The sequence below is a fragment of the Pinus tabuliformis genome, chromosome 3_2 (genome assembly GCF_031772625.1).
Source record: "Pinus tabuliformis cultivar Carrire ecotype Pingquan chromosome 3_2, CPIR1, whole genome shotgun sequence".
Classification (NCBI taxonomy): Eukaryota; Viridiplantae; Streptophyta; class Pinopsida; order Pinales; family Pinaceae; genus Pinus; species Pinus tabuliformis.
The window spans coordinates 190,943,128-190,952,833 of record NC_142302.1 but is presented as its reverse complement, the minus strand read 5'-3'; positions in this window follow the sequence as shown (position 1 = coordinate 190,952,833).

Genomic DNA, 9,706 nt, shown 5'->3' with positions numbered 1-9,706 from the left:
CAAATTCTTAGATAGTACAAATGACAAGACCTTCTTTCTACATATAGGAGTCTAAGGGGTCATAATATAATCAGAGCCGACATAACAATAATAATGTAAGGGTACAATAATAACAATAGTGAGCTTCTATGAGGCACAATAATAACAATATGGGGACTACATGGGTACAACAATATAATAAGGGGGTTGTACTAATAACAATAAGGGGTTACACTAGTAGTATAGGGGCCTAACATTCAATTAGATGCAATTTCTCTAATTTACCCTAACTCAAGAGACATCCTAATTAATTCTAAAATGAACCAAGGGGCATGCATCACACTTTACATTTCGCATTGTGTACTTGATATCATTGATTTTCCTTTCACGAGTTGGTTTACAATCTCAAAGCACTTTATTTCAAGTGACTGTTATTTTCAAGTACTTTGTTTTCGATCCTTTCATTTCCAAGTACTTTACTTTTCCTTCAAGCACCTATTTGGATTATTGGCACTGGTTTCCTATTGATCATATTTTTATGTTGCTCAAGTATTTCATTTATTGGTTTCACACTCTTATACATGTTTCTTCATGAATGATGCTTATGCACTTGTGAGTGCATTTATTTTGAAGCACATGTGATGGTTTATTTTGTTGATGGTGAATTGTAAATTGGTCTAACTCATATTAACTCCTAGAACCAACTTAGCACAATACTAATCAAGCCTTAGTTTTATCCTTTAGGGACTACCCCCCTTGGCTTCGCTAGGAGTTTGCCTAGATGGACAAGTTGCAAATTGGGTGACAGCCCCAACTTGCAACTTGCCCCCAAGGCCACACCAAGTAGAGTTAGACACTTTCTCCACGATAATCCCAGGTATGGATTTAGGCGGAACAAGCCCCATAGCTACCTTATCATCTTTTGTTCCTAGAACAACACTTGATGCACAAATGTCTATCAGGTCAACACTTAAAAAAAACGGATAAGGAAGAAGCTGACAAGCCAGTGGCTAAGTGTTTTCTATGGAGTGGCACTCCCTGCAACATTGCTAGGAACAATCCATTTTACTAGCCTATGGTTGATGTTATTGTTATTGTTGGCCCGGGGTACAAAGCCCCTTCCTATGATGATTCGAGAGGGCCCATTCTTCAAATAAAAAGACTAAATGCACTGCAAGATTGGAGGAATTCGGGACATCATGGGAAAACTCGAGATTCATTGTGATATTAGATGGTTGGCTTGATCAAAAAGATGGATCCCTTATTAACTTCTTGGTTCATTGTCTCAAGGGAATAATGCTTATGAAATTTGTTGATGCATCTGCACATATCAAAGATGCATGATTATTATATGATTTGTTGAACATGTTCATTCAGGAGGTAGGTCCACATGTTCTCTAGGTCATCACACACAATGTTGCAAATTATGTCACTGCTAGCAAGATGCTTATGGAGAGGCATCCTAACTTTTTTTGTACACCTATTGCACAATATTTTGTCTTGATGTTAAAGGACTTAAGAAAAATTCCTTAACTCGGGGATATTGTTGAATCATCAAAAAGCATAACAAGATTTAGATATAATCAAGCATTTATGCTTTGCTTGATGAGAAGATTCAGCAATAACAAGGAGTTGGTGCACATCACCTTGCTATTACACGGTTTTCCACTAGCTTCATATCTCTTCAATCTCTCTTGAACTCTATGTGAGATGTGAAGAGAATTTTTCTTTCAGAGGAGTGGTGTGCTTTATTATTTAGCTGTAAACGGGAGGGAGAGGTCATATGCAGGCTACTTTCATACTAGGAGAGTTTTTGGGCAAGAATGCAAGAGGTGTTTATCATTACTGAACCTTTGGTAAAGGTTCTTCGATTAGTAGATGGAGACAATCCCGCAATGGGCTACTTTTATGAGGCCATGGGTAGGGACAAAGAATCCATTCATAGCTATTATGAGGATAGGGGGAATGAGGGGTTTGAGAAACAACAACTGATACGGAGAGTGATTGATGAGAGATGGAACAATACACTCTATCATCCCATTCGTGTTGCAGGGATCCACCTTAACCTTGCATTTTCTTACTCCTCTGATTTCATAATTGATGTTGAGGTCATCGATGGATCATTTATGTTATGAAACCAGCTCAAGAAAAGATAGAAAAGATAGATCAACGCCTTAGAATTCAGCCTCTTCAAGGGGGCAACCTCCTTTACATTACATAAATGAACAATTCTTGGATGATTCAAATGACAAAACCTCCTTCCTATATATAGGAGTCTAAGGAGTCACAATATAACCCAGCCGACCTAACAAAAATAATATAAAGCCACAAAAATAACAATAGAGAGATTCTATGGGGCACAGTAATAACAATATGGGGAAAATAGGGGCACAACAATATTAATAAGAGGTACAACTACAATATTAATGGGGTAATCACTAGTATTATAGGGACCCAACATGCCCCTCTCCTTCAAAAAAGTGTTGTCCTCAACGCTTGAGTAGTTTGGGATGCTTCTGTATAAAATTCTCATCCTCCCATGTGGAATCTTCAGCACATAAGTTCTTCCACTTGATAAGATACTCTGAAATTGATCGATTTCGTAGCTGTCAAGTTCTTGTTTCTGTGACTGCTTCTGGTTCCAATATAATTTTTCCTTCTTCGTCAAGTTCTGGCAATATTGTTTGAACTGGGAGCTTATCGCATATAACCTTCTTTAAACATGAAACATGGAAAACTAGGTGCAATCGAGAAGTTGCACGAAGCTCCAATTTCTATGCCATAGTACCAATCTTTTGCAACACCTTGTACAGACCATAATACTTTGGTAATAATTTATTATCCTTCTTAGCTTGCTTGAGGAACATATGCTTATATGGTTGTAGCCGTAGGAATACCCAATCACCTACATCAAAACTTCTTTCACTGCGATGTTGATCTGCCTGTTGTTTCATTCTATTCTGTGCCAACACGAGGTTATCCTTTAAGAGTTGGAGGACTTGTCCTTGATGTTCGATGTGATGTTCCACTGCTTGAACCTTAGAATTTTCTCTTAAATATGATATGATGGATGGTGGTTGATACCCATAAAGTGCCATAAATGGGGTCATTTTTGTTGTTGTATGGAAGGAAGTGTTATACCACCATTCAGCCAGAGGCAACCATTTGACCCATTGTGTCCGTTTATCAGATACAAAGCAACGAAGATATCATTCCAAACATTTGTTTACTATCTCAGTTTGCCCACCAGATTGAGGATGATAAGATGAGCTATGAGCTAACTGAGTACCAAGACAAGAAAATAATTATGTCCAAAAATTTCCAGTGAAATTGGGTTCTCTGTCACTTACAATAATCTTTGGGTTTCCATGTAGCTTTTGAATTGTTTCCATAAATGCAGTAGAAACTGTATTGGCTTTAAATGGATGTGATAATGCACAAAAGTGTGCATACTTGGTAAGTCTGTCAACTACCACCATGATGACACTCTTACCCTCAAACTTGGGTAAACCTGTGATAAAATCCATTGAAACCTCCTCCCAACGTTGGCTTGGAATGGATAAAGGTTGTAATAGACCCAGTGTCTTAATTGTTTCAACTTTATTTTGTTGGCAAACCAAACATTCCACCACAAACTTTCGAATATCTGATTTAAGGCCATCCCAAAAAAATTCCTTCTTAACCCTATGGTAAGTTTTTAAAAATCCTGAGTGCCCTCCTAAGGGAGAAGTGTGCAATTCCATAAGAATCTTTTGCTTTCGCTGGGAATTTTTACAGAGGTATAAGCGATCTTTGTACCATAACGAATCATTTTGCCAGCTAAATGTATCCGACGTACTGGAATCTTGTTGTAACTTTCGAATAAGTGCCCACACTTCTTCGTCATTCTTCCATTCCTCCCTTGCTTCGTTTATCCAATCTGGTTGGATAATAGAAATGGCGCACAACAATGCTTCCACATCCTCATCCTTTCTTGAGAGTGCATCTGCCACCACATTTTGCTTCCCTTTTTTGTAGATGATTTCAAAGTCATAACCCAACATCTTTGTGACGCACTTTTGTTGCTCTTCAGAGGATAATCTTTGTTCTAAAAAGTATTTAAGGCTATCATGATCCGTTTTTACCTTGAAATGTCTTCCCATTAGGTAGGGTCGCCATTTCTTAAGTGCATGGAGTATTGCCAACATTTCCTTCTCATAAATAGCTTTGTGTAAAAACTTTCCCTTGATTGGACGACTTTCAAAAGCAATGGGTCTTTCATCTTGCATTAAAACAGCACCAATTCCATTTCCTGAAGCATCACATTCCACAATAAATGTTTTTGTGAAGTCTGGTGTAGCTAAGACAGGTGTTTGGCACATTGCCTCTTTAAGATGTTCGAAGGCCTTTGTTGCTTCTAGAGTCCATGAAAATGCATCTTTCTTCAATAGTGTTGTTAGAGGTGCTGCTATTCTCCCATAATTCTTAACAAACTTGCGATAATACCCCATCAACTCGAGAAATCCTCGCAGATGTTTTATGGATGTGGGGATTTTCCATTCCTTAATGGCTTTAATTTTGCTAGGGTCTACCTTAACTCCTTCATGAGATACAATATGACCCAGATATTCCACCTCTTGTACTCCAAAGAAACATTTGGATCTTTTTGCATATAATTGTTTCTCCTCCAATAGTTGTAGCACCCTGTCAACATGTTCAACATGATCCTTCCAAGACTTGTTGTAGATTAGTATATCATCAAAAAATACTAACACAAATTTTCTAAGGAATGGTTTGAAAATTGAATTCATCAAACCTTGAAATGTTGAGGGTGCATTGGTAAGGCCAAAAGGCATGACCAAAATTCATAAAGACCCTCATGAGTTCTAAATGTTGTTTTCGGAATGTCTTCAGTCTTCATTCTGATTTGATGATATCCTGAACGAAGATCCAACTTGGTGAAGTAAATTGATCCATGCAATTGTTTACATGATAAATTGTTTACGAAAGCAAAGCCATTGATACCATACAAACTGATTTGGTTCCAAATATAAAGTTGCAATACATACCTTTTGTGTGTTTTGCACATTATTGAGATCGAAAAATTGCTCCATCTGTAATATCCATGTTGCGGGATCCTTGCCATCAAACTTCCTCATATCGATTTTTGGAATATGGTGCGTCTTCGATCCAACATTAGAATCTATGAAATCATGATTAACATTTCCTTTGTTTGCATCATGAGTTTCCTTTACTCCCCTTTCACCATTAGTAAGTATTTCTTGTAGAAAATTTGTCAAATCTGCCTTCAAATCTATCTTCAAATCGTCAATCTTGGCTTCCACGCCCTTTATCTTAGATTCCACGCCATTTATCTTAGCTTCTGTTAGCTTTTGTGAGAGTGAAATTTGTTGCACTTGGTCTTGTAATTTTGATATATCATGTAGCATTTCTTCCTCTTCTTCATGAGTCATGCTAGAGCTTTCAGATTTCTTACTAGGTGTTTGCATTTTCTTTCCTCGGGGCATCAGTTACCGATACTAATGCTCTACTATGCCCTTTGAATTCCTTCAAAATAATTTTCAAACCAAGCTTAAGCAAAAATTTAAAAAATCTACACGCCTTTTTTTCACTTTGTAGGAGCTCGATATTCCCTTTGATGTATCTCTATAATTTCGGATCATCCAGTTCTGAAATTGCGACCTACGATAGCCCTCTATGTCCTCTTTCCAATGCCACCAGTCTGACCCCAATTGGATTCTCCAATGAAGAGTTATGCCAAATCTCCCACAGTGACCTGATTATAGACTAATTCAGTAGAGCGAACTTGTACGACGTTCCACGAGTCACTGTTTTGACCTTTGGCTCTGACAAATATATACAAGAAACTATGTTGCCAGGAAACGTGGGTTCGGGGACGGGGACAGGGACGGGGACGGGAATGGGGACATCATTTTTTGAAACAAGGTGTGTGGGTTCGTCGGGGGTATATTATAATTTATATATATAATATATAAATATTATATTTTATAAATTCTAATATATGTGAAATTGTATATTTTTCAACTTTAAACAAGAAAACTAAAATACTTGTGATTTAAACTTTAGATATTTAAACATGCACATCATTGAACATTCAACATTCACAATGAAATTTCAAAATTTCTAGTGTTATATCAAGTGTGAATTGGAGTTTACATATTAATAAGAATCATGATATATGTCCATTGTCATTCTACATTCAAAATTTGCCTTAAGGCATCTCCAAACAAAAACTAGGAAATTTTAAAATACTAAAATAAAAATAGCTAATAGTGAACAATGGCTTCCTCAAGCCATGTCATCAACATCACTCAGATCTTCAGTTAGCATGCTCTCCAGGTAGGAATCACTCTCATCTCGAGGCTCTTACTCATCCATAGCAACTGGAGGTAGCTCAATAAGGCCATCTGGTTGTATCTCCTCACCCACACACATAACATCATCTGTGTATTGGTCCCATCTCTTGAAAGGACCCTCCTTGTAACGAAGATCTTTTCAAGATATGAGACAAAGTGTGCTATGAATGTACACTAAGTTCTCTGCCTTCTTTGAGCCCAACCTATTTCTCCTTACTGAATGGATAAAGACATAAGTACTCCAATTCCTCTCGAAAGATGCAGAACTAGCTACTTGGAATATTAGGGGAAGCCCATTAATTAATTAAATTTTAAAAATTAAAACTAAAATGAACTCCAAAGAACCCGATTTTGGGGTTCCAAGTACCCATCATCAGGGTTCTTCGTACCTGTCAAGACAAAAGAACCCAATTTTTTTTAATGGAGAACCTGGTTCTTCATAGAAGAACCCGGTTCTTATGGGTTCTTCTCAGAAGCACCCATCCTAGAATCCGGTACTTGGGTTCGAGAACCCAGGACGGGTTTGAGAACCCCACCCCCGGGTTCGGGAACCCGTGCAACATAGACAAGAAACTACAGTCTGTCTACCTTCTGACAAAATTTCAATCTGATGCTCAGAGAGAAAGTTATGACGATTTTCCCCAGGTCACCTGTTTGGAATGTAATTCAGGAGTCTGCAAAAAGACCAACTTTCTCAGATCATATCTCCGCAAATATAGCGCGAAAAGCTTTGAAATTCAGACCCGAGGTTCAGCGCGATTTCTTCTCAAATGGTTTTTTTTTTTAGCTTTTGAAACGTCGCAGAAAAAAAATTATAACGAAAATGCCACGATGACCTGTTTGGAGCAGCGAAACCCTAGAATCCAAAGCTCTGATACCAAATGTTATGAAACCAGCTCAAGAAAAGATAGAAAAGATAGATCAACGCCTTAGAATTCAGCCTCTTCGAGGGGGCAACCTCCTTTACATTACATAAATGAACAATTCTTGGATGATTCAAATGACAAAACCTCCTTTCTATATATAGGAGTCTAAGGAGTCACAATATAACCCAGCAGACCTAACAATAATAATATAAAGCCACAAAAATAAAAATAGAGGGATTCTATGGGGCACAGTAATAACAATATGGGGAAAATAGGGGCACAACAATATTAATAAGGGGTACAACTACAATAGTAATGGGCTAATCACTAGTATTATAGGGACCCAACAATTTACTTGTGTTCAAAATATAATGTCATCTCCAGCAAAACATGCAAAGAATTCTGAAGAAATGGAGATATACAGGATGGCATGTGGCACATTTAGCTTTGAAATGGCTATCCAAGATAGGAAGACTAAATGACAAGAAAGATTTAGTTTGCTTCAAATTTCATTATATCTTCATACCTTGCTTCAACTTTCAAATTTCATTTTTTTAGTATGTTTCTCCTATTTGTTGTAGATGTATGGTGGACAAGCTATGGTGGCAAAATACCCAATCTCCAAAATCTTTCCATTCAATTGTTAATCCAAACATGTAGCTCTTCCAAATGTGAGTACAACTGAAGTGTGTTACCCACCACCTATGGGTGATATCCATAGGGGGGGAATTTTTCTCCTAGATGGTCCTCAACGGTCAACCAGCAGCCCCCTTGCAGCCACCAGATAACTTGATGTGCCACTATCTTCACAATCTGAATCAGCCATATGCTCCCTCGCCCATCTATTATGATCGTATGTTTGAAGGTGGTCCTTCCAACCCCGAAGATATGGCTTTTCATTGTGTACTTGAGTATTTTGTTTACTTATCATGGACACTATTGGGCATGGATTAGCGGGGGGATTCGACGAAAAGAGTGGGTTTGATATGTGCTCCTATCTCCTTTGTCCAATTTGATGGTTAACCTTGTGTCCTAATCCAGTGGGATCATCTTTACTTGCTACTAGCATTAGGGGAGGCAGTGCATGGGAAACCCTGATTTTGGTTGCGTGCTCTGCTTCCCAACACCATACACATCACTCCCCTCTGCCCATTATAACCCCTTTCACCATATTTCCCATTTGGGTCCACATTTATCCACTAGGTCCACAAGGGGTTAGCCTCCCCCTCCCCTTGTCCACACTTTGGGTCAGGCCTATAACGATGCCTCAGAAGTTGATACAACGAAAAAGAAAGGAAAAAGCATAATTTGGCCAGTCTCAACAGGAAACATACCACAAAATGCAAAAATATGGTTGGCACATACAAATTTAGAACCTAGCAAAAAGCCAAACATGAGCTCTACCCCTATCACTATGGCCATCACCCTGGTTCCTAGGGCCCCTCATATCCTCATTAAGGAACCCATGATTGTCCCAACCTCTGGTGGGCGATGAACTGCCCCACCTAAAGGGGGTATTCATTGTTATATCTTACACGTCACACTCTCATCCCCTGGAGCCCTCGGCAGTTATAAAAGAAAAATCAATTAAAGGAAAAAAACATATGAAAAAGGGTGGAAAAACAACGATCAGGGTAACTCATGTACCACGATTGCTCCCTCCTTCATTCATACACACAAGTGTAGGCTTACCCTATCATAGCTACCCTTTATGGTGCCAAGTGACTTGGAGCCTTCCCACAACCCTTGTACTGCGGGTATTCATTGTTATATCTTACACATCACGCTCTCATCCCCTAGAGCCCTCGGCAATTATAAAAGAAAAATCAATAAAAGGAAAAAACATATGAAACAGGGTGCAAAAACAAAGATCAAGGTAACTCATGTACCATGATTGCTCCCTCCTTCATTCATACCAACCATTCATAACGACAACACATGTATTCACTGAGAGTCTTATTGTCATCATGGAAGGGTGACAATTCTCCAATTCTCATTTCTTTAACATTTTTATAGATAGTGTTAAAACTTAAAACATTATGGAATATTATGCTCAAAACATGTGTCGCAATGGTTTCGACAGTATGACTCATGATAAACTGGGTCCATTGTCGTCATGTTAACACCATAGTCGAGCCACCACTTTTGGAGCCAGTTACATTGTTGGTTTCTTTGAAAGATTCCCGTTGTAATAAACTTTAGTTTAGTATAGTGGGTCTCTTCTTTATCGTCAATATTAAGGAGGTCCTGCCATAGCTGCTTGTATCCTGCAAAATCATAAACTGTGTCAGGAAAAATAAGTTTAGGATCTCCTTTTGGCCAAAGAGCAGCATTATGTGTATGCCATGACCATTCCAAATTCCTGTTTCGATGGATGCATAAATATTTTGCATATATGCCGCTGTGGATTCCTCCATGACACCATATGCCGAATATATCATGAAAATATTGTTGCAGAGCATCTTCTGCAAATCTGGCTTCTCT